This window comes from Sturnira hondurensis, unplaced genomic scaffold, assembly GCF_014824575.4.
Source record: "Sturnira hondurensis isolate 20B ecotype Veracruz unplaced genomic scaffold, ASM1482457v3 Scaffold0022910, whole genome shotgun sequence".
Taxonomy (NCBI): Eukaryota; Metazoa; Chordata; class Mammalia; order Chiroptera; family Phyllostomidae; genus Sturnira; species Sturnira hondurensis.
The window spans coordinates 6,982,808-7,008,692 of NW_028095541.1; the positions used below are offsets into that span (position 1 = coordinate 6,982,808).

The 25,885-nt window shown below is 40.1% G+C and overlaps 1 pseudogene; it reads right to left on the minus strand.

Moving 5' to 3' along the window:
* Positions 1-19,458: 19,458 nt before the first annotated feature.
* Positions 19,459-25,139, minus strand: LOC118980445 (ZAR1-like protein; annotated as a pseudogene).
* Positions 25,140-25,885: the final 746 nt, after the last annotated feature.

The following is a 25,885-nucleotide window of genomic DNA, read 5'->3' on the forward strand; positions in this document are numbered from 1 at the left end:
TAGAACCTCACTGGGCAGAGGTGGGACAGTGAGGCATGCTGGACCAGAGTGACAGCGAGCTGAGAGTGACTCTCCCAGTGTGCCAGGTGAGTGCCTTCTGGAACTTGGTGCCGGACAGACCCTCTTCGTGGGTCATGGGTCCTCCCTTCATGGGGACCATAGACCAACCCCAACCAAGACTTCCCTCAAAGATCCTCTTACTTCCCACACCCTTGCCCAGAACCAGGGCCAACGCTCTCCAGCTGAAATCTACAGCCACCCTCTTCTGTCACCCACTATGGCCATGAAGGACCCCCTTGGTTTTCCTCATTGTCTTTATTCACCCAAGCTCATGTCCCATCATTTCTGGAAGACTCTGAGTGTTCCTGTCCAGCTGACCATCACTTCAGGAGCACCAAGTGTGGCTGGATCATCTCCCCGATGTCACAGAGTAGATGTCTCATGACCTCTGCCCGCCCTCATGGGTCACAGTCACAGTACAGCATGCTCCCTCTGCTGCTGCCAGAGATTCCTCTCTGTTTAGCACTTGCTCTATTCAGGGGATTCCTGGCCAAAGAGTCACGGAGATACACACTGCATTCTTTCAATCTTCAAAGCAAAGAATAGGTCAGTTTTCCAAGTTATTGTGAGAAGCCGAGCTTCTCAGACAAAGAACCAAGCTCAGAGGTGTTCAGGAAACTCCTTTCATCTCCTAAGTCAGATACGTAGCATCTGGGAGTCAAGTTCAAAGAGACCAAAGGTGTGATGGTGGCCACCAGGGCTGGGGAAGTGGGAGTTGGGGGTGACCCTCCTGATTTCTCAGCCCTTTAATGGCCACCCTCTCAGAGGGCTCCAGAGCCACCACCACAACCCACTCTGGAGGCTGGTCAGTAAGGGTTGGTCCAAGCCAAGTGCTGGGGACACTGTCAGGCAGTGGTGTGTGCCCTTCTCTGGTTCATTCCTGACAGTACTGTCACTCTGTCACCATTTCCACCTCTGGGGTTGAGATAGAGGAGCATCCTTCTCATGGAGACAGTCCACCTATGAGGTTTGTGGCTCTTGTCAGCACTTGAAAGAAAGTATGGGACCTGCTCCATCCCTTGTGATCACTTACACAGGGTCCCCTGGGAATGCAACAGCCTATTCTGGGCTGTGTCAGTTTCTCCCGACAGCATTCCTCCTTGGGCACCGACCTCAAATGCTGATGTCCCCACAGGGTCCAGAACTCTGTCTATGTGACTTCACCACTGTCACTCACTTAGATCTCCTCACCCACCTTAGAGACTCTCAGCGTCCCTGCCTCCACCCTTCCCCACCCAGACCTCATGGCCAGTTCCTCAATCCCTGGCCTCACTGGCCTTCAGACACAACCTCACACATGATCTCCAGTGCTGGTTAGCTCACCCTGGGTTCTCTCTTTATCTGCTCCTGCCAGGGAAAAGTACCCATCTTTGCATGTCACCTGCAGTCCAAACTGGGACTGCCAGTCTGTTCTGTTATTTAAGGCCTTGCACATCTGGTCCAAGTCCACAATGCCAAATTCGCCTTTTATTCCTTCCCTAGTGAAATCCTCCATGCAAGCCCAAATGGTCTCTTCCTGGACCTGTGCACACATCCCATTATCTTTTTAAAAACTGTGATAAAATATACCTAAGATAAATTGACCATTTAAATGTCCGATTCAGTGGTATTATATACCTTCATATTGTTGTACCATCATTGCCTCTGTCCCTCTCCAGACCTCTTTTCATCTTGCAAAACTGAAACTGTCCTCATTAAATACTAACTCCCAATTCCCCCACCCCCAGCCTCTGGCAATCATTATTATACGTTACAAGAAATGTCTCTATGAGTTTGATTACTCTCAGTACCTCATATAAGTGGAATCATACAGTTCTGTCCTTTGTGGCTGGCATATCTCACTGAGCATAATGTCCTCGAAGTTCACCCATGATGCAGCATATACATGAATTTTCTTCTTTTTAAGGCTGAATATGTACAAGGTCTGTCCAGAAAAGTATCCAGCCATGTAATGTGAAAAAAGAGACTTATTGAATAAGATACAAGATACAAGAAACATTGTACACAGGACAATGATGCTTCAGTTCCCTTGAAAGTAGGCAACTTAGGACCTCACAAAGTTCTACTAATCACCACCAGCTGCTTGCCATATTTTTCTTAATTTCATTGATGGTCTGAAATCTCTTCCCTTTCAAAGGTGTTTTTAGTTTTATAAAAGCCAAAAATCACAGGGTGCCAAATCTGGGCTGCAGGGGGGTTGAGTCAGCTGGGTGATTTGATATTTCATCAAAAAACTCTGCAGAAGATGTGATGCATGAGCAGGGGGCAGGGGTGTTGTCTTGATGAAGCTGCCAATTACCCGTTGCCCATAGCTGCGGCCATTTTTATCATATTGCATCTCTCAACCAATAAAGAACATTGAGGTAGTACTCCTTACTAATTGTTTGGCCTGCAAGGGCATACTTGTGATGGACAACATATTCCCAATCAAAAAACAGTTAACATGGCCTTGATCTTGCTGTGACTTTACCACACCTTCTTCAGGCATGGAGAACCACATGATTCCCATTGGGATAACTTGGCTTTTGTTTCCAGATTGGTAGACCCATGATTCATCTTGGGTTATGACCTTCTTGAGGAAATCTGGTTCATTGGTAGTGGTTTGAATCAAGTCATTAGCGATTACAGCACAATGTTCCTTTTGCTCTGGTAGCAGAAGCCACCGAACAAATTTTGCCATGACACATTTCATACCAAGATTCTGTGTCAAAATCTTGGGCACAATAGTGGGAATCCCAGATCACCTTCTAGTTCTTGTACTGTCTGTCACTGATCTTGATCTTTGCAGACTGTACCTCATACACATTCAACATTCTCAGGTATTCTGCTTGTTGCAAGCCTTCCAGAGTGTTGATCACTCTCAACAGATTCTTGACCATCTTTGAAGGATCTGTGCCACATTTTTGTTTGCACTACACTCAACACATCATCCCCCAAAGCCCTCTGAATCATCTGAATAGTTTCTGTAGAGGAATGTTCAAACTTAATGCAAAATTTGATGCAGGTTCATTGCTCTACTAGCTCAGTCCTCTTGAATGTGATGGGCACACAGTACTCATGCTTACTCAATGGCATCTACCACCCCCACTGACTTATACAGTGAAGTCATCATCTGCATGTGCGTTCCAGTTCACTCACCTTGGATGCCAGGTTACATTGATGTGGCACAAATTGTTCTTATTATATTAGCAATGACTGGACTTTTTCCAGACAAACTCCCATATGTATAGACCACATTTTGCTTAACCATTTATCTGTCAGTGACATTTGGGTTGTTTTCACATTTTAGCTACTGTGTATAATGCTATAAATATGGCTCTACAAATATCTCTTGGAAACTCTGCTTTCAATTCTTTTGGGTAGCTATGCAGAAGTGAAGTTGTGGAGTCATACAATAACGCTATATTTCATGTTTTGAAGAAACTCCATACTGTTTTCCTCAGTGGCTGTACCATTTTGCCAAACAATAGCACACAACATTTCAATTTATCCCACACCCTCTGTAATACTTACTGTTTTCTGTTTGTTTATTTGTTTGTTTTTAGGGTAGCCACCCTAAAGAGTTTCAGTGGTAGCTCTCTGTATTTTTTATTTCCTTAATGACTAGTAATGCTGAGAATCTTCATTGTTTATTAGCCATTTGTATATCCTTTTTGGAAATGTGTCTATTCAAATTCTTGCTTATTTTTTAATTGAATTGATTGTTGTTGTTTTTAGGAGTTCTCTATATATTTTGGATAGTAATCTGTTATCAGATATATGAAATTCACATATTTTCTCCCATGTTGTAGGTTGCCTTTTCACTTCATTTTTTAAAAATATATTTTATTGACTATGCTATTACAATTGTCCCATTTCCCCCCTTTATTCCCCTCTGCCCTGCATACCCCCTTCCACCTGCATTCCCCCCTTTAGTTCATGTCCATGGGTCATACATATAGGTTCTTTGGCTTCTACATTTCCTATACTATTCTTAACCTCCCCCTGTCCATTTTCTACCTATCATTTATGCTACTTACTCTCTGTATCTTTTCCCCCTTCCTCCCCTCCCACTCTCCTGCTGATATCCCTCCATGTGATCTCCATTTCTGTGATTCTGATCCTGTTCTAGTTGTTTGCTTAGTTCATTTTTGTTTTTGTTTTTGTTTTAGGTTTGGCTGTTAATAACCATTAGTTTGTTCTCATTTTACTGTTTATATTTTTATCTTCTTTTTCTTAAATAAGTCCCTTTAACATTTCATATAATAATGGCTTGGTGATGCTGAACTTCTTTAACTTGACCTTATCTGAGAAGCACTTTATCTCCCCTTTCATTCTAAATGATAGCTTTGCTGATAGAGTAATCTTGGATGTAGGTCCTTGCCTTTCATGACTTGGAATACTTCTATCCAGCCCCTTCTTGCCTGTGAGGTTTCTTCTGAGAAATTGGCTGATAGTCTTATGGAAACTCTTTGTAGGTAACTCTCTCCTTTTCTCTTGCTGCTTTTAAGATTCTCTCCTTATCTTTAATCTTGGGTGATGTAATTATGATGTGCCTTGGTGTATTCCTTCTTGGGTCCAACTTCTTTGGGACTCTCTGAGCTTCCTGGACTTCCTGGAAGTCTATTTCCTGTGCCAGATTGGGGTAGTTCTCCTTCATTATTTTTTCAAAGAAGTTTTCAATTTCTTGCTCTTCCTCTTCTCCTTCTGGCACCATGATTCAAATTTTGGAATGTTTAAAGATGTCCTGGACGTTCCTAAACCTCTCCTCATTTTTTTGAATTCTTATTTCTTCATTCTGCTATGGTTGAACATTCCTTTCTTTCTTCTGACCCACACTGTTGATTTGAGTCCTGGTTTCCTTCCCATCACTGTTGATTCCCTGTACCTTTTCCTTTATTTCACTTAGCATAGCCTTTATTTTTTCCTCTAATTTTTGACCATATTCAACCAATTCTGTGAGCATCCTGATTACCAGTGTTTTGAACTCTGCAATTGATAGGTTGGCTATCTCTTCATCACTTAGTTGTATTTTTCCTGGAGCTTTGCTTTGTTCTATCATTTGGACCTTTTTTTTTTTTTTGTCTCAGCGTGCCTGTTATGTAGTTAGAGGTGGAGCCTTACGTATTCACCAGAGTGAAGCAACCCACATTGCTGCCTTATCACCCAGTATGTGAGGGAGGGGTCCAAGAAGGAATAGTGCTGTTTGCTTCACTCTGCCAGTTTTCTCTCACTTCCACTGCTACCCACAATCAAATTGGGCCATTCTGGTGCTGATTCCTGAGTGAGTGGGTTTGTGTACATTCTAGGACCCTGTGGGTCTCTCCAACAAACTCTCCTGTGAGGCTGGGAGTTTCGCCTGCGGCCACCTCCACCCCTACAGGTGTTTTCAGTCAGAGGCTTTGAGGCTTTATTTCCCCACAATGGAACCCTGGGTTGCTCAGTCTGTTTCACTCCCCAGTTGTTCCTCCTGGTTTATCTGCACACAAATGTGGGTCCACCCAGTCTGCCACCTGCTGCCTTGCCATAAATCTTCTCTGCCCGGACGCCCATCTCTGCCCCTCCTACCAATCTAGATGAATGTTTCTTCTTTAACTCCTTGGTTTTTGGACTTCCATACAGTTCGATTTTCTGTCAGTTCTGGTTGCTTTTTTTGTTTTTAAATTTGTTTTTGTCCTCTTTTGGTTGTACAAGGAGGCACAGTGTGTCTACCTATGCATCCATCTTGGCCAGAAGTACCTCATTTTATTAATAGTGCCCTTTGATGCACAAAAGTTTTTAATTTTCATGAAACATAATTTGTGTATTTTTCCTTTGTTGCCTATACCTTTGGTGTCTTATCTAAGAAATTCTAGCCAAATTAAGTGCCTTGAACATTTTTTCCTGTTTTCTTCTAAGAGTTTTATTGAATTAGATCTTACATTTAGGTCTTTGGTGTATTTTGAGTTAATTTTTGTATATAGTATTAGGTAAGTGTCCAACTTAATTTTTTCCATGTGGATATCCAGTTTTCCCAGCTCCATTTGTTCAAAAGACTGTATTCTCTATGAATGGCCTTAGCTCCCTTGTCAAAAATCATATAACCATATATGTGAGGGATTATTTCCAAATTCTTTAGCCTAGTCTGTTGGTCTCTCTGTCCTTATGCCAGCACTGTACTGTTTTAATTACCATAGCTTTGTATTAAGTGTTGAATCAGGAAGCATGAGAACTCTGCTTTCTTCCTCCCTTTCAAGTTTGTTTTGTTGGAATTCCTTGACATTCCACATGAATTTGGGGATAGATTTTTCACCCATTACCTTTGCTCTTTGCCTTTGCTACTGTTGTGTCCCTTGTCTAAGCCTTCCTTTCTAACAATCATGCAAATCATTCAAAATCCAGCTAAATTCCTCCCTGGCCATTCCCACAGTCATCTTTTGGACCAGTACTCAAGACAGCATCCAATGCCTCATCCCATTCCTTACCTCCTCAATCCTCAGCTTAAACATCACCTGACCTAAAGGAGGTCTTTCTGTTAGTTTTTCTTGTAACACCATGGAGATTTTTCCCCTTTAAAGCACTCACCATGATTAACAACTAAGTAATTTCTAAGTTAATTCATATACATGTCAATTCTGAGACACATAGTTCTTTCACACTTTAACATTTCTGAAATAGAGTTGTCTTACAGCTGATGACAGCTACTATCATAATCATATGCATCTGTTTAATATTAATTTCCATATATATGTATATGCATATTTGTGTGTTTACTTGTTTAATGATTGTCTCACTAGAATATAAGTTTTAAGAGAGCAATGGCCAACTCAGCATGGCACCCTTGGCCTTGCCCAGTCTCTCTGACATGGCTAATGGCCTTATCAGGTATTAGACAGATTAAGGAATTAGAAGTTTTCCAAGGCAGCTAGTAAATCCCTCAAACTTCCACACAACAGTGCTACCTGGTCTAGACAATGCCTAAATAATATTCAACCCAGGTGATATCTCATACTGATTGGTCAGTGCTCTCTAATAGAAATAAAAGAATTAAACACATTTCATTCTTTTAGAGGAAAAAGCAAAGAGAATGGTGTTCAAGAACCCAATTGTTTGTGCTTTCTTTTCCTTGGAAAACACCATTGTCTACAGAATGCTGTTTTCTGAGGTCTACTCACTCATAATCTTCCATTTTCACACTCTGCCTTGAAGATGTTACATGGGAATCATTTAAAAGTGATGTCATTTTTTCCTTAAGACAGTTGCTAATGATATCTGTTAAGAAAAGGATGCACTTCTATACTCTTGGTAGTTGCTAACCACTTACAAGCATGCATTCTCTGTATAGCAAATAAAATGAATCTTGAATAAGCAAGACATCAAGTTTGTCCCCTGTGAGGGGACATTGAGTTCCTTGTCTGGGTTCATCAAGTGAAAATGCAGAGGAGAAGTTTGGGCCAGATGAGCACAGAGAAATTCCACAGCAAGTGGCCTGCAGATGACAAAAGGGGCCTTACAGAGAAGCAAAACGAAGATGAGGGCACAGATCCACTTAATAAAAACAAGAGTTTTCATTTTCACCTGTTTATTCTCTGCCCAAACTAAAACACAAGGCTGTTTCGCAGTTGATTCTTTCAATTTGAGGAATTCACTATTTACATGTCTCTCTTCATAGGAAATAGCTTTTGCAAAGGAGGGGAAATAACCATACCTACTCCTGTGCTTCTCAAGCCATATGCAGTGAGGGTTGTTTTTTTTTCCCCCTAATCTCTTGAGGACTGATAGTTTTGTGACTGATACAATATAAATGTCACAGCAATGACAAATTGCTATAAACATTTCCAAGTAATAATGAGTACCATTTTTTTGAGCAGCAACTATGTATCAGGCATCATATTAGACTATCCCATACACTGAGTCCCTTGATTTCTAATGAAAGCTATCCTACCTAGATTATCTCTGTTTTGTGCCATTTTTGGCAGGTGTAACTTCCCCGATGCTGGAGAGCTAGTGAAGGGCAGACCTGTGATTTGAAATCAGACTTTCTCTTAATTGTTCTGAAAAATATAGTTATCACTGCAACTGATGGCAGGGAGCCATCAGCAGGATTGATTGGGAGCAATGACTTGCTCTGCACCATCATTGCTCATTCCCACAGTTGGCAGGGGTGGAGAGAAGGATAACGAGGATGTGGAGTAGGGATGAGGATGGACAGCAATCAGTGAGGAGGACTTACTTGCATGAGGGAAAGAAGAAACAATATATTAGGCAAAAGTAAAATTTAAATGAGAGGATTGGGAAGGTAGGTTAGAAGAAAATGTAGGTAGAAGAAGCCAAGAAGAAAAGAAAAGAGAGAAAGAGTAGAGTCGAAACGAGTAGAAAACAAGAAAAGAGTAGAAAACAAATAAAAAAAAGCAATCAAGGAACAAGACCTGTTTAATCCACACCACAAGCAGCAGTGCTAGGGGGGTCTCATGACCCTGTCACACAGCCTGTCCTTCCCTTAAGGACAAAGTTGTTTTAAGGAGATGGGTCAGGAAGTTAAAGGCTCATCCACTCTTCTTTTTCCCTCTCACTCTCACTCAACGCCTGCTGGGCAGGAGCAAGTCTCAGAGAACCTCACACCCCACACAGGTGACACAACGACACACCACTCTTCTTCCTGTTACACATGATACAAGATAGCTTGAATGTCATTTCAACAAATTTCCAAAATCAACCAGGTCATCAAGCAGGTTTTGTTTAGTGCTCTGACTCATGTACTAGTATCAAGCTTCAGTTATATCTAAACTCATCCTTCCCTGCCAAAAGGGCCTCTTCTGTCACCTCTGCACAGAGGCATTCCTGGTCACCTTTTTAGGGGTGTACCCCCCCGACCTCAGGTACCTTCACCACCTTACCCTACTGGACTTCTAGTCGTGGGAACTACCACATCCTAAAGCTAGCCACTTTCTGACAACTTCAATGGGGTGTAGGCAATGGATTGAAGCAAAAACCATTCTTCAATAGGCAACCCTTTGAAGGACATACAAAACAGGCTTAAACTTTCTGACCAAAAAAAACAAAACAGAATAAAAATGAAAGAGTAAAAAAACACATACACTGCCAGTTAAGAGCAAAGGCCTAGGAGTAGGCCCTTCCTGGCACTTATGAGCTGTATGACCATAGGTTAATTAACCTTTTGGAGCCTCTCTTTCTTCATTGGACAATGAGGCCCTATGAACCTCTCTAGGCTGCTGTGAAGACTAAATGAGCTAATGTGCATAGTTCTTAGTCCCAGTGTCTGACACATAGCAGATTCATCCAATGGATTAGATTCTCTTCTGAATCCTTCCTGTTAGCGAAATATTCCTAGGCTCTTCCACCATTTCTCCTCTTTTGTGTTTTTTTAATACCCTTTTAAATGGGTCAGCCACCTTTTAAACCAGTAGTATTTCATTTAAATAATCTTGATTGGATTATATCCAAAACTAAAGACACTCCTTGAAATGTAGTCCATACAGCATAGTGTAGAGACCACCATGCTATCTCATTGTGGGTGATGCCCTTCAGGGAAGCCACCCCTGCTGGCACAAGATGTCTTCTAACCTATTAACATATATGGGTGTGTGCTATGATTTTCCTTAAGATTGATTTATTATCTTTGAGATTTTTTATAACAAAAAAGGTGGGATTTATGCGTATGTCTCTTAAAAGGCCCTTTTTTGCATGTGTGGTTTCATCATCTAGACTGAAGCAAGTCTGAGCCTCCTCAAATGGCATCAGGAATTGGGACAGAGTGAATTTTGGACAAGTGATCTGGGAAGAATACTGACACTGGCTCCAGGCCTGGGGGCCCACAGTTGTGAGAAAATGAGTGACTGCCCCATCTTGACACAGTTGAGAGCTATGCCCCAGCGGGGTGAGTTTCACAGATACAGGAGCTGGGAAGGCCATGTTTATAGTGAGTCACAAAGCACTCAGGAAGGGGCTGGTTTGGGTATCCTGGGGTTGAGGAGCAGGTAGAAAGTAGCCCAGTATGCAGGTGAAGGTGGATGATCCTTGCATTTGGCCAAATGTGACAGGGATGATGGCAAAATGAGCTGGACAGGCCTTAAGGATCTAAAGGGGTCTTAGTTATAAAGCTGTACTCAGTACTCAGCTGGCAGAAATGTCATATCCCAGGTGACCAGGGGAAGGGTGACTGGCCCTAAGGTCTTTAGATGATAGTGCAGTGGCTCCCAGGAGACTGGAGTCCTTTGTGGACTGAGTACTGAGGAAGCCAGATGAGTATGGAGGCTTGAGAGGGGCAGCCACATGCCAAAGCTGTCAAGGCTGCTGTGAAGGAGGCTGTGTTGGCACACATAGGTACCAGTCCACTCAGAACAGCACATGTCTAAACAAAGTACAGAAAACACCCCGGATGTGAGGATCAGGATGGCAGAGGAATAGACACAGAAATAACCCCTGCAAAAGAAATCTCTCCAGAGGCAAATTTTGCCTTAATCGTACCATATATTCTCCTATTTCTTCTCTGTGAGAGTAGAATCTATTTTCCACCAAAGAATTTCATCATTTTGAAAAGTCACCTACTCCTTCCCTATCTTGGTTTCCTCAATTTTAATAGGCAAAATAACACATATCCCAGAAGATTATAAAAGATAAAAAAAATACTCCTGCCAAAAGTAAGAAATGACAACGCCAGCATCCCAGAAACTGTCACGACAATGGGATGGCCTCTGTTCCAGATTTGCAAGCAACCTGGTGACTTAACATTACTAATTGTTTCTTTTTAGTTGTTAACAAGAGTTTCTCAAATTTAGAGACAACTAAGTTCTAGTAACAAAAAGTACTGGATTTGTAGTCCAAAGACTTGGACTTGTGGGCTATTTCCTAGCCATAGAAATAGCCTCTCCACAGCTCAGTTCCTTCCTCTGTGGAACAGAAAATACATCTGCTGTTCTCTCCTCAGACATTTATTATGAGGTTCAAGTAAGGTCAAGCACTTTGAAAGCTTATAATAATATTCAACAGCATGAAAAAATGGCATAGAAACCAGAAAAAAAGGAACAGTCAGAAATAAAGAATGCAATACCTGAAATGAAAAATTGTACCAAAAGGAAAAAAATAATAGGTTAGATGAAGTAGAGGATCAAATCGGTGATTTGGAAGCCAAGGTAGGAAAAAAAACACTCAAGAAGAGTAGCAAAAATGAGAGGAGCTTAAGAAACCTTTGGGGCAACATAAAGCATAACAACATCTGCATCATGGGAATACAAGAAGAGAGTAAGTGAGAGATCAAGAACCTATCTGAAGAAATGATGACCAAAAACTTCCATAAGGTGGTGAAGAAAAAAATGCGTAAGTCCAGGAAGCTCAGAGAGTCTCAAACAAGTTGGATCCAAAGAGGCCTACTCCAAGACATGTGATAATTAAATTGGCAATGCTTAAAGACAAGGAGAGAATCTTAAAAGCTGCAAGAGAAAAGCAGGTAGTTACAGATAAGTCTAATTGGACAGATACACCAATTAGACTGTCATCTGATTTCTCAACCGAAACATTTCAGGCCAGAAGGGTGTGGCATGAAATAGTCAAGGTGATGAAAAGCAAGGACCTACAACCAAGGCTACTTTACACAGAAAACCCACCATTTAAAACCTAAGGTGAACTAAGAAACTTCCCAGAGAAGAAAAAGCTAAAAGAGTTTGTTAATAGCAAATCAACACTGCAACAAATGTTAAATGGCTTGCTTTAAGAAGAAGAAAAAAAGAAAAAAATACAGAGAAAAATAGTCTAACAATAAGATGGCACTAAATACGTATCTATCAAAAATCACCTTAGCCCTAGCTATTGTGGCTCAGTGGACTGAGTGCTGGCCTGCAAACCAAAGGGTCACTGGTTCAATTCCCGTTCAGGGCATACGCCTGAGTTGCAGGTCAGGTTCCCTGGCAGGGGGTGTGCCACAGGCACCCAAGCATTGATGTTTCTCTCCCTCCCTTCCTCCCTCCCTTCCCCTCTGTCTAAAAATAAAGTATTTTAAAAAAATCATCTTAAATGTAAATAGCTTAAAATGTTCCAACCAAAAGACAGAGGGTAGCAGAATGATAAGAAAATAAGACCAATGTATATGGTGCCTCCAAGAGACCCATTTTAGTTTGAAAGATACACACACAGACTAAAACTAAAGGTATTGAAAAAGACATTTCATGAAAATGGTAAGGGGGAAAAAAGCTGCGGTAGTAATACTTACATCCAACAAAATAGACTTTAACACTAAGGCTGTAGTAACAGACAGAGAAGGACACTACATAATGATAAAGGGAACAATCCAACAAGAGGATAGAATCCAAGTAAACATTTACACAACCAATATAGAAGCAGCTAAATATGTAAAGTAATCTTGAAGGACATAAAGGAAGAAATTAACAGAAATGCCATCATAGTCGGGGACTGTAACACCCCTTTCACTTCAATAGATAGATCTTCCAGACAGAAAATCAATCAACAAGGAGACAGTAGCCTTAAATGACACACTACATCAAATGGATTTAATTGATATCTTCACAGCATTTCACCCAAAAAAGCAGAATACACATACTTTTCAAGTACACACAGAACATTTTCTAGGATAGACCACATGTAGGACACAAAACAAGTCTCAATAAATTTAAGAAGATTGAAATCATACCAAGCATCTTTTCTAATCACAATATTATGAAACTAGAAGTCAATCACAAGAAAAACATCAAAACACACAAAACACATGGAAGCTAAATAACATGTTATTAAACGAGGAATGGGTCAACAATGAGATAGAGGAAGAAATCAAAAGATACCTTGAAACAAATGAAAATGAGAATACAAAAATCTAAAATCTGTGGGGCATAAGAAAAATAATCCTAAGAGGGAAATTCATAGCATTATAGGCCTTGCTTTAAAAAAACATAAGAAATAGCTCAAATAAACAATTAAACATTACACTTAAATGAACTTGAAAAGAATAACGAACAAGGCCCAAAATAAATAGAAGGAAAAAATAATAAAGATTAAAGAAAGAATAAATGAAACCAAGTCTAAAACAATGATAAGAAGATTTATGTATCTAAGAACTGGTCCTTTGAAAAGATAAACGAGATTAACCTTTATCAGACTCATCAAGAAAAAAGAGAACCCAAATAAATAAAATCAGAAATAAAAAAGAATAACAACTGACATCAAAGAAATACAAAGAATTGTAAAAAATACTATGAAGAACTATATGCCAACAAATTGGACGACCTGAACAAAATAGATAAATTCCTATAAACATATAGTCTTCCAAAACTAAATCAGGAAGAATCAGAGAATCTGAATAGACAGATTACACCTAGTGAAATTGAAGTAGTAATAAAAAAAACATACACCCCCCCCAAAAAAAATCCTGGACCAGATGGCTTCACAGGTGAATTTTACCAAACTTTCCAAGAATTGACACCTCTCATTCTCAAATATTTCAAAAATTTTAAGAGGAAGGAGGACTTAAAAGCTCATTTTAAGATGCCAGTATTATCCTAATTCCAAAACCAGATAAAGACACTACAAAGAAATAAAATTATTGGCCAATATTCCTGATGAACATAGATACTAAAATACTCAACAAAATATAAACAAACTGAATATAGCAGTTTATCAAAAAGATCATAATCCAGAATGCAAAGTTGGCACAAAATTTGCAAATTGGTAAATGTGATTCACCACATAAACTAAATGAAGGATCAAAACCACATAATCTATCAATAGATGCAGAAAAAGCATTTGGTAAAATCCAGCACCCATTTACGATAAAAACTCTCATCAGAGTGGGAAGAGAGGTAACACAACTAAACATAATAAAGGCCATATATGAGAATCCCACTACCAGCATCATACTAAATATGCAAAAACTACAAGTGTTCCCCTTAAGATTTGGAACAAGACAAGGATGTCTGCTTTCAATTGTCTTATTCAACAAAGTACTAGAAGTCCTAGCCACAGCAACGAGACAAAAAGAAATAAAAAGCATCCAGATCGGAAAGGAAGGAGTAAAACTTTATTTGCAGATGACATAATACTGTACATGGAGAACCCCAAAGATTCCAGGAAAATATGTTAGAAATGACAAATGAAGTCAGCAAAGTAGAGGATACAAAATTAATATCCAGAAATCAATTGTACTTTTATATGCCAATAACAAAATAACAGTAAGGGAAATTAAGAAAATGATCCCATTCACAATTGCTTTAAAAAGAATAAAATACCTAAGAATAAACCTAACCAAGGATGTAAAGGACCTGTACTTGGAAAATTATAAGACACTGAAGAAAGAAATTGAAGACGATACAAGTAAGTGGAAGTAAGTACCATGTTCATGGATAGGAAGAATTAGCATCATTAAGATGTCTATAGCAATCTATAGATTCAAATCAATTCCCATCAAGAGTCCAATGACATATTTCATAGAACTAGAGCAAAGATTTCAAAAATTTATATGGAACTACCAAAGGCCCCACGTAGCAACAGTGATCATGAGAAAGAAGAAAAAGTTGGAGGAATCATCCTACCAAATATATAACTATACTATAAAGACATAGTAATCAAAACAGCATGGTATTGGCATAAAAACAAACTCATAGATCAATGGAACAGAATAGAGAGCCCAGAAATAAACCCACACCTTTATAGTTAATTAATATTTGATAGAGGAAGCAAGCACATACAATGGGCTAAAGATAGTTTATTGAATAAACGGTATTTGTAAAATTGGACAGATACATGCAGAAAAATGAAACTAGACCAACTTCTTACACCAAAGACAAGAAAAAGTTCAAAATGGAGTAAAGATTTAAATGTTAGACCCCAAACCACAAAAATCATAGAAGAAAACATAGGCAGCAAAATCTTGAACATTGCTTGTATATTTTTTCCAATATATTTCCTAAGGCAAGAGAAAGAAAAGAAAAAATAAACTAATAGGACTACATGAAACTAAAAGGTTTTGCACAGCAAAGAAAAACATCAACAAAATAAAAATACAACCCACAGAATGGGAGAACACATTTGCCGATACATCTGATAAGGGGTTATTATCCAAAATTTATAATGAACTTACATAATTCAACACCAAAAAAAAACCCAACTCAATTAAAATATGGGCAAAGTACCTAAATAGACACTTCTACTAAGAGGACTCAGAGATGACAAACAGATGTAGTAAAACATGTTCAACACTACTAATCATCAGAGAAATGCAAATAAAAACCACACTGAGATACCATCACACACCTGTCAGAATGCCTATCATCAATAAATAAATAAACAACAAGTATTGGCAAAGATGTAGAGAAAGGGGAATACTTTTGCACTGTTGGAACACAGATTGGTGCAGCTATTGTGAAAAGCAGTATGGAGATACCTCAAAAAAAATTACAAACGGATTTCTCATTTGACCCAATGATTGTACTTCTGGGAATATATCGAATGGAACCCAAAATACTGAATTGAAAGAACATAAATGCTTCTATGTTAATTATAGCATTTATTTACAATCACCAAGATATGGAAGCAGCCCAAGTATCCATCAGTAGATGAGTGGATAAAACTATGGGACGTTCACACAATGGAACATTACTCAGTTGTAAAAAAAAAAGAGAGAGAGAGAGAGAAAATTTTACTCTTTGCAACAGTATGGATGAATCTGTAGAACACTGTGCTAAGTGAAATAAGTCAGTTAGAGAAAAACAAACGCTGTATGATTTCACTCATATGTAGAATCTAATGAGCAAACTGAACTAACAAGTAAAACAGAGACAGACTCACAGAGAACAGGATGACAGCTAAGGCAGAGTATAGGTGGAGGTGTTAAGCTAAAAGGAAAAAAGACTCATGGACATAGACAACAGTGTTGTGATTGCAGAGAGGAAGGGGTATAAGGGGGACTGATAGTAATTGGAAAATACAATAAAAATAATGCGAAACAAACAAAGAAAACACATATGGGACTCTTCTGGTAAGTAAAGTTCTTAATCAAATGAATAAATAAAATATTTCAGGTGATTTCATTGTCCATTCAAGTTTAAGAAGCATTGCTTGGGTGTTCAGCTTTCTGCTAAAACCTGAAGGACAATGGTCTTGAAACTTTCTTGTGCATTAGAATCACCTTATTTGCTTATTTAAAATGCAGATTCTTGACTTTTGGCCAAGATAGAGGCACAGGCAGACACACTGTGCCCCCTTGCATAACCAAAATAAGGATAACTTAGAAACAAAAACCAACCAGTACTGACAGAAAATTGAACTGTATGGAAGTCTGACAACCAAGGAGTTAAAGTAGACACATTCATCCAGACCAGTAGGAGGGGCGGAGTCTGGCAGCTGGTGGAGAGGGGTGACAGCAAAGCGGTGGCTGGTGGACCCCAGGTGAGCAAGGCAGCAGCTGGTGGGCCCCAAGCGTGCAAGGTGGCAGCTGGCAGACCCAGCAATTAGTTTATTGTGGAGGGGGCGGTGCATAAGGCGGCTGTCCCACACTCCCGCACAGATAAACCAAGCAAAACTGGGGAGAAAGACAGACCACAGACCCAGGATTCCAGTGTGAGGAAATAAAGCCTCAAAACACAGATTGAAAACACCTGTGGGGGCTGAGGTACCTGAAGAAACTCCCAGCCTCACAGAAGGGTTCGTTGGAGAGATCCACAGGGTCCTAGAATGTACACAAACCCACCCACATGGGAATCAGCACCAGAAGGGCCCAATTTGCTTGCGGGAAGCAGGAGACGTGACTGAAATCTAGCAGAGAGCAGAGCAAGCACCATTATTCCCTCTTGGACCCCTCCCCCACATACAGCATCACAATCTAGCAACTTGGGTTGCCCTGCCCTGGTGAACACCTAGGGTTCTGCCCCTCATACATAACAGGCATGTCAAGACAAAAAAATTGGCCCAAATAAAAGAACACATCAAAGCTCCAGAAAAAAAATACAACTAAGTGGCAAAGAGAGAGCCAACCTATCAGATGCACAGTCCAAAACACTGCTAATCAGGATGCTCACAACTTGGTTGAATTTGGTCACAAATTAGATTTAAAAAATGAATGCTCTGCTAAGTGAAATAAATGAAAATGTACAGGGAACCAATAGTGATGGAAAGGAAACTGGGACTCAAATCAATGGAGTGGACCAGAAGGAAGAAACATCCAATAAGAAAAGAATTCAAAACAATGAGGAAAGGCTTAGGAACCTCCAGGACATCTTTAAATGTTCCAACATCTGAATTATAGGGGTACCAGAAGGAGAAGAGGAAGAGGAACGAGTGGAGAAGTTACTTAAATTATAAAGGAGAACTTCCCTATTCTAGCAAAGGAAATAGACTTCCAGGAAGCTCAGGAAGCTCAGGAAGCCCAGCAAGCCCCAAAGAAGTTGGACCCAATGAGGAACACATCAACGCACATTATAATTACATTACCCAAGATTAAAGATAAGGAGAAAATCTTGAAGGCAGCAAGAGAAAAGGAGAGAGTTACCTACAAAGGAATAGGTAACTCCTACTGTCAGCGTTCAGACTATCAGCTGATTTCTCAAAAGAGACCTTACAGGCAAGAAGGGGCTGGAAAGAAGTATTCCAAGTCACAAAAGGCAAGGACCTCCATCCAAGATTGCTCCATCCAGCAAAGCTTTCATTTAGAATAGAAGGGCACATAAAATGCTTCTCAGATAAGGTCAAGTTAAAGGAGTTCAGAATTGCCAAGCCTTTATTATATGAAATGTTAAAGGGACTTATCTAAGAAAAAGAAGATCAAAAACATGTACAGTAAATGACAGCAAGCTCACAATTATTAACAACCACACCTAAAACAAAAACAAACTGAGCAAACAACTAGAACAGAACCACAGAAATGGAGATCACATGAAGGGTTAGCAACAGGGGAGTGGGAGGAAGAAAAGAGGGGAGAAGGTACAGAGAATAAGTAGCATAGATGGTAGGTAGAAAATAGACAGTGGGGAGGACAAGAATAGTGTTGGAAATATAGAATCTAAAGAACTTACAAGTATGACCCATGGACATGAACTAAAGGGGGGGGATGTGGGTGGGAGGGGGTGTGAAGGGGGAGGGGAGTGAAGGGGGAAAATGGGACAACTACAATAGCATAATCAATAAAATATATTTAACAACATAAAAAATCAGTTGCAATTTTATACACCAATAACAATAAAGAAGTTAAGGAAATAGTCCCATTTACAGTTGCATCAAAAAATAAAATAATTAATAATAAATTTAACCAAGGAGGTAAAAGACCTGTTTTGAAAAAGTGTACAACATGGAAGAAAGAAATGGAAGTACATACAAATAAATGGAAGCATATACAGTGCTGATGGATATGAAGAATTAATATTGTTAAAATGTCCACAGTGCTCAAATCAATCTATAGATTTAATGAATCCCTGTCAAAATAGCAATGGCATTTTCCACAGTACTAGAACAAATAATCCTAAAATTTATATGGAACCACTAGAGATCCCAAATAGCCAAAGCAATTTTGAGAAAAAAGAAGGTTGGGGGTATTGCACTTCTTGACTTCAAACTATACTACAAGGCTACAGTAATCAAAACAGCATGGTACTGACATAAAAGCAGGCACATAGATCAATGGAAAGGAATAAAGAGCCCAGAAATAAACCCATGTATATGGTCAATTAATCTATGACAAAGGAAGCTAGAACATACAATGGGGTAAAGACAGTTTCTTCCATAAATGATGCTGGGAAAACTGGACAGACACATTCAAAATAATGAAACTGGCTCACTTTCTACCCCATATACAGGAATAAACTCAAAATGAATTACAGACTTAAATGTAAGACCTAAAATCATAAAACTCCAAAAAGAAAACATAGGCAGTAAAATATCTGTCATTGCTCTTGGTAATTTATTTTTTGATATGTCTCCTTGGACAAGGAAAACAAAAGAAAAAATGAACAAATAGGACTTCATGAAACTACAGAGCTCTTTCACAGCAATAGAAACCATCAACAAAATGAAAAGACAACCTACTGAATGGGAGAAGATATTTACCAATGATACATCCAATAAGGGGTTAATATTCAAAGTAACAAGGAACTCATATAAAACTTAACACCAAAAACAAACAAACAATCCAATTTAAAAATCCACAGAGGGCCTGAATAGACATTTTTTCAAAGAAGAGATACAGATGGTGAAAAAACATAAGAAAATATGCTCATGTCACTAGTTATAAGGAAAAGGCAAAATCAAACCACAATAAGATACCACCTCACACCTGTTAGAATGGCTATTATCAAAAACATAAGAAACAACAAATGTTGAAGAAGATATGGATAAAAGCGAACCTTCACACATTGCTGGTTGGATTGCAAATTTTTGCAGTCACTATGGATAAGAGGATGGAGATTCCTCAAAAAAATAAGAATAGAGCTACCTTACGAGCCACAGTCCAGCAATCCATCTTTTGGGAATCTACCGAAAAATTTTGAAAATATTCATAAGGATACACATCCCCTTACATTCACTAGAGCATCATTTATAACAGTGAAGGCACAGAAAGCCCATTGCTGTGCTTTCACTATTGTAAATGATGCTTCTTTATCCAACGATAACTGGATAAAGAAGATGTGGTACATATACTCATATACATAGAATACTACTCAGCTCACAAAAAAGGTCACTACATGAATGCTAAGTATTATGTCACTAGTATTATGCTAAGTGAAATAAGTTAGATTTTACAGGACAAGAATTTTATCATTTCACTCATATATGGCATACAAAGCAAAAACTAACAAAAGAATGAGCAAAGCAAACAGAAAAACTCTTAGATATAGACACAAAATGGTGGGGAAGAGGGGTTGCAGGAGGACACAGCGGGTAAAGGGGTCAAAATATGGTGATAGAAGGAAACTAGACTTTATTAGGTGGGATGAACACCTAATAGAGTATACAGATGTTATATTATAAAGCTGTACACCTGAAATTTAAATGTTATTAGCCAATGTTACACCAATAAATTTAATTCAAAGAGAAGAATAAAAGACACTTTAACCTCAAAATAAATTCCATGGATTCCAATCACTCCCTGACATTCACAAATATTTTACCCCGTCTCAGATACTTGAGATCTATCCTGTCCACACCTGCACAGCTGCTTGAGTGAGACACTATAGGAAAACAGCTGCAATCAAGCACCTTTCAAACAGCACAAAGCCTCAAAAGGAGCACTCAGTGGTATCAGACTATTACAATTGCAAATACAATTAAGCCTCCCTGATCATTCCACATCCCTAATACCTGAGATGATTATTTCACACCTTGCTCTTGCTCCTCAGCCTCTCACGCTTTTCCCTTCCAATCTGCCTCAACTGATAACTTTGCTTTATAACCCACTGAACAAATAAAACAAATTAGATGGTCTCCTCTTCATCTCCAAATCTACAAGCCTGTCTTTATCTAACTGGCCTATGCTCTAGGTGCTCCATCCTTTTAAAATAAAGGGAATATAACTGCTCCCATTCAGGCTGAATAAATTCACTTCTCTCTGGACCTATCGTTTCTCCCTTTTCAAGGACTTTACTCCTGAGTGTCCTCTCCCTGCTGCTCAGTCACCTCCTCTCTGCTGAATTATTTCCATGAATATGTGAATTCACTCAGTACCTCCTGTTCCCACAAATGCCCTTCTCACTATCACCAATGTGTTTTTTAACAAAGGAACTTCTAGAAAGTACTATCTCTGATCACTGTCTTGACTCTGTTAACTGTGTCTCCTATCCCCACCAATTCACTGAAGCTTCTCTTTTCAAGACCACCAGTCAGCTTTATGTCACCAAATCCAATGGACATGTCCATCTTCATCCTTCCCACTCACCACAGGATTTGACTCAGTCGACCACTCCCCGCTCATGGTACCATCCTCTTCCTATCCCTCTTGATCACCTTTTTTTATCTAACCTCTAACCTTGCTGCTCAGGCTGTGACCTTCAGGACCAGCAGCATAAGAGTATCTGGGAGCTTGTCAGATTTGCAGACTCAGACCCCAAACCTACAGGAACAGAATCTCCAGGTAACAGGACCACCAGGGTACTCCTGGGACATTAAAGTTACAGGATCACTGCTCTGAATGATGGTGTGCTCAGAGTCCTGTGCTGTATTTTCCTTCTAGGTGGTCTTCAAATGCCAAGAACAAATCAATAACTCAATAGCAGATAATGCAGGTAAAGCTCTAGCCCAAAGCTTGGGCAACAGTAAAAACTTAATAAAGGTTACCTACTAAATTATTATATCCAAACTATTACATGGGTGTTTGAGGAAAAACGCACAACCCCATGCACAAATACATATCATAAGGCAACTTAAGACTAAATTTTCTCCCCTTCAAAGAACCCCAGAATTTGTCCCCCCACCAATATTATAAAAATTCAAACACATAGAAATCCTAACACTCCCACACAAACATCCATTTCTATCAAATCCAAACATTATGCTGCAAAACCTTCATGTTTAAGAATGCAAACAGTACAGACCCAGAGGAGTGTTCTCTATGCTTACCTGACACTGGATTGCTTCTACCCGATAAGGGTTAAAACTCTTGTAGCATTTGCAACAGAGTTGTTTGAAATAAACCTAAAGAGAAATTTGTCTTTTTTAAATCCAAGTTTACATGTACCCTAAGCTCCCAGTTTTTAGTTTAAGTAATCCATTCTCTTCCCTTGTACTTTGATTTTACTCAACCTCTACCCTGAGGTCTTCAGCTTCTCCAGTGCTCAATTACTTTTTCTTTCTCTTTGAACCTCTTTTTCTTGCCTGTAAAATCAATGTCCTGCTCTTATTTTTTCCTATGATTCTGACAACTACCCAATAACATACATAAAGTACCGTAGTAAGTCTTCAATGGGAAGTAGCTATTACAATTTCACTCACTATGCAGCTGGACCCTCAGCCTTTTCCTTTTGCCCTGGTCCATTAGTCCCTGCTTTCTTAACCACCCCCCCCCCCAGTATTTCCCCACCTGAACTTTCTTGTGTTACCCACCAATTCATGTGGTTTCTAGGCTTTGTGTATTTCCTTCTGCACACTTCCTCCTTATCTTACTTGAATTCCTATTTATCCTTTCAGATCCTACTTGGACATTACAATGCCTTCCCTTGACAAGGTCAGTCACTCCCTCTTGCATTATTTCTGTACCACATCCATGCCACAGGTGTCACTCACTGCATTGTCACCAATGCACATCCTGTCTGTGTCACTCCTATCAGTGTAAATGTCTTAAGGATGAGTTCTGTGTCTTGTACTTTGCATCCTAGTATCTTGGAATGTTTAAATTAAACCCACTGTGTTTGATTCCCAGTCAGGGCACATTCCTGGGTTGCAGGCCAGTTCCCAGGGGGGCATGCACGAGAGGCAACCACACATTGATGTTTCTCTCCTTCTCTCCTTCCCTTCCCCTCTGAATATAAATTAATAAAATCTAAGAAAAAAATTTTAAATAGAAAATTAATTAATTAATTAATTAAACCCACTGTTTTTCTTCTAGCCAGAGAATTAAAGTTGTTTTGTTCAGGTAAAGGATCTATTCGCCTCCAGGTCTAGTGAATGGCCAGTGTGAAGAGTCATGTTTCCATTCAGGTCTTGACATGTCTTTCTCTCTCCAGCTCTTTCAATAGCACAGGGGACTCCAACTGAAATGCTTGTAGAAGTTAGTGAGATAGACCAGGTGTAGACTGTTTCAAAATAAAGGGCAAGTACCCAGAGGAGAGAAGCTGCTCAGTGCCAGCCTGCTGTTCTTGTACTGAAACAGAAATCTATGATGTCCAGAGTCTGAGTGTTCAGGAACATCTGGAAACATAGACTGTGATATCTTTCCCAATGTAAATATGCTGACAATCAATCAGAGTAGGGGAGAACCTGCTTAGCCCAATGGAGTCTCTCACAGTCTAGCCTTTACAGTAAATTCTTTCTCTTGCTGCCCCACCTGTGGACTGACAGTGGAGCTAATACCCAAACTTGTTCAAAATATACCAATGAAAAATGATTATAGAAAGTTCCAATGTCCACAAGAACAAGAGTTTATCTAAATAGTCTGAAATTTTGTCCAACAGAACTACCAAAACCAACAAAACACCAAGAGTTGGGTCAGCAGTCCGGGAGGTCATGTGAACTGACCAGTTCAATTCAACGAATTTTCTTTAAAAAAAAAAAAAGATTTTATTTATTTATTTCTAGAGAGAGGAGAAGGAAGCAAAAGAGGAGAGAAACATCAACTGGTTGCTTCTCACACACCCCCAATCAGGGACCTGGCCCACAATCCAGGTATATAAACTGACTGGGAATCAACCCAGTGGCCTTCTAGTCTGTGGGACGATGCCCAACCCACTGAGCTACACCAGTCAGGGCTAAATTTATTTCTGAGTACATAGTATGTGACTGGCATGGAGGATGCAGAGATGAATGAGACAGCATTAAGCCACCGTCAATTAGGAAACATAACCTTCCTCCACATAACATTTTTGCCCACTTATGACCCACTAACTTTTACTCACCATACTAGTTCCAGAAATGCACCATACATAAGCACTCTCCCATCTGGTCTTACAATCTTCACAATGAAAATAGCCATATTTTCATCCCTAAAACTACAAATAAAAGGGGAAGAGACTTGTATTACCTTGTGGGGGAAAGGCCAGATCCTCTTCACTTGTGGCTTTGTACAGGAAATACAAAATTTACCTCATTTACAGCTCTTCTCAAGGTTACTACATTAATTTAGTGTCTCATCTCTGAAGGATTAATCTGTGATTCTTCTCCCTGCTCTCTCACATTTTTTTTAATTTCCACAATGCCACCAGCACAGTCTCCCTAGAACAAAATTCTGATCGCATTTTTCACCAGCTTGAAGCCCTTCTTTGGTTCACATTTCCAATTAGTAATGAGTGCCAGACTTCTGGTTTCTGCATGCTTAAAGCTGGCAGCCTCCTTCACCAAAATGTTACAAAACATGGAGGCCATGTAAAATATGCATTTTCGGAACTTCATCTCATCAAATAAAGGAGAAAGAAAGGGAAGATTTTGCTCTTATTGCCCCAGAAATGGAACAGGACAGAGAGGAAGGCACTAACAGAAGTCTGAGGAGGGGAAGATGAAGTTCACCTGGAAGTTGGGTTTCCTGAGCGGGTGGGCGTCTCTCTGGGCCTGCTCACTCTGTGTTTCCCTAGGACTCAAGTCATCTTCCTTCCCCAACTTGTCCTGCTGCCAGAGTTCCTCCTGCTTGTCCTCTTGCAACCTCGGCCTTGGTAGTGACTTCTGCTGCTGATGGCTGGCCTTGATGGAACTCAAAAGCTCCTGCCTCTCCCTGCCCTTCCCATCCTCCTGCAGCCAGACCAAACCCCTGGGGCCTATCACTGGTGAATAGAGGTCCAAAGCTCGTGATGGCACCTTGGGGACCCTGTGGCCCCAAGGAGAGCAGCTGTGCAGGGTTAGAGGGCCCAGTGAGCACTGCAGGGATCTGTCTACCTGCAGGCTCACCTGCACACCCACCTCCTTGGTATTGGCCTTGCATAGTCTCAGCCTCAGGCTGGGATGCATCTGTGAGAGGATGGCCTTAAGCTGCTCCCTCTTATAAGGCTCCATGCAGTAGGCCCAAACATTTGTGGGCAACTCCAGCCTGGTCCTGGCCAGGAAAGTGGGGGCACCAGGCTTTGCCTCCAGTAGGGCTATTGGTGGTCAGAGAGTCCTGGCTGGCCTAAAACCAAGTGTGTTCCCTGGTGCAGGCCCTGGGGAACAAAGACAAAGTGCTCCATCCACTGGCCAGGCTTAGTGCAATCTCTTGGTACAGTTTGTGTCCTTGCTCTGCCTTCCACCTTCATCTGCCCCTTCTCTCTCCTGCTCAAGTTGGTTCAGGTTCATTCCTATCTTTTCCACTTATTTCAGGTTCTGATGGGAGGGGATGCCTATCACCCTAATTGAAGGGATGGTGGGAGGAGAGGTACCTACTTACAGAGGCCTAATTGCCACCTGATTCAAATTGCTCTTACCTGTGTCTTCAATTCACTGCTCCCAAATCTTTTCAAAGCTGTTTTACCACTGCTGACTTATTCACATGCTTGCTATAGTTAACTACTTATTTATAGCTAATAAGTAGCTTATTTATTTATTCTCATAGTAATGTATCATTTCAAATATCCTGTTTTAAAGCATATAGTAAAATGAAAACAAGGTGGAGATTATTTGAGCAGCCCTATACTAGAAGAGTGTAAGGAAGAAAGTACATTATTATGGCAGGGCTAATGAAAATAAAGACGAAAGGAACAGGGAGCATAAAGTTATGGGGAAGAGGGGTGTACATGGTGAGAGAAAATATATTTCAGGGGTTTCTATGACATGCCACAGCTTCAGTCTGCTCCTTGTGAGGACACCCCTCCCCCCAAAAAGGTGGGAGAAGCAAACTGTTCTGATTTAGAGGGCAAAAGTGGGTCAGTTAATTATGTGAGATCAAACCCATTTGAATTAAAACTATGCCTTGATACCAGGCACCATAACAGTAAGTTACTTTCAGATTCCCCATCTGAGAGTACTAACCAATTTATGGGATGATTGTAAGACTAAATATGTTATGCTTGTGAAGCACAAGGCAGATTAACTCACATGTTCAGTAAGCGGCAGTTACTGTTACACCAGGATCTCAGGCCTGTGTTCCTTTGCTACTCAGACCCAGGTGACCATAAGCGCTGGTATCTCTCTGTATTGGCCAGGCTTCCTGGTGCAGCTGAGGGTTGTGATCAAACTGAATGACCCCTGAGGAACACAGTAGAGCCCATCTTTTTTTCTACCCCAAGGTTGTTTCTGCTGTTTACTG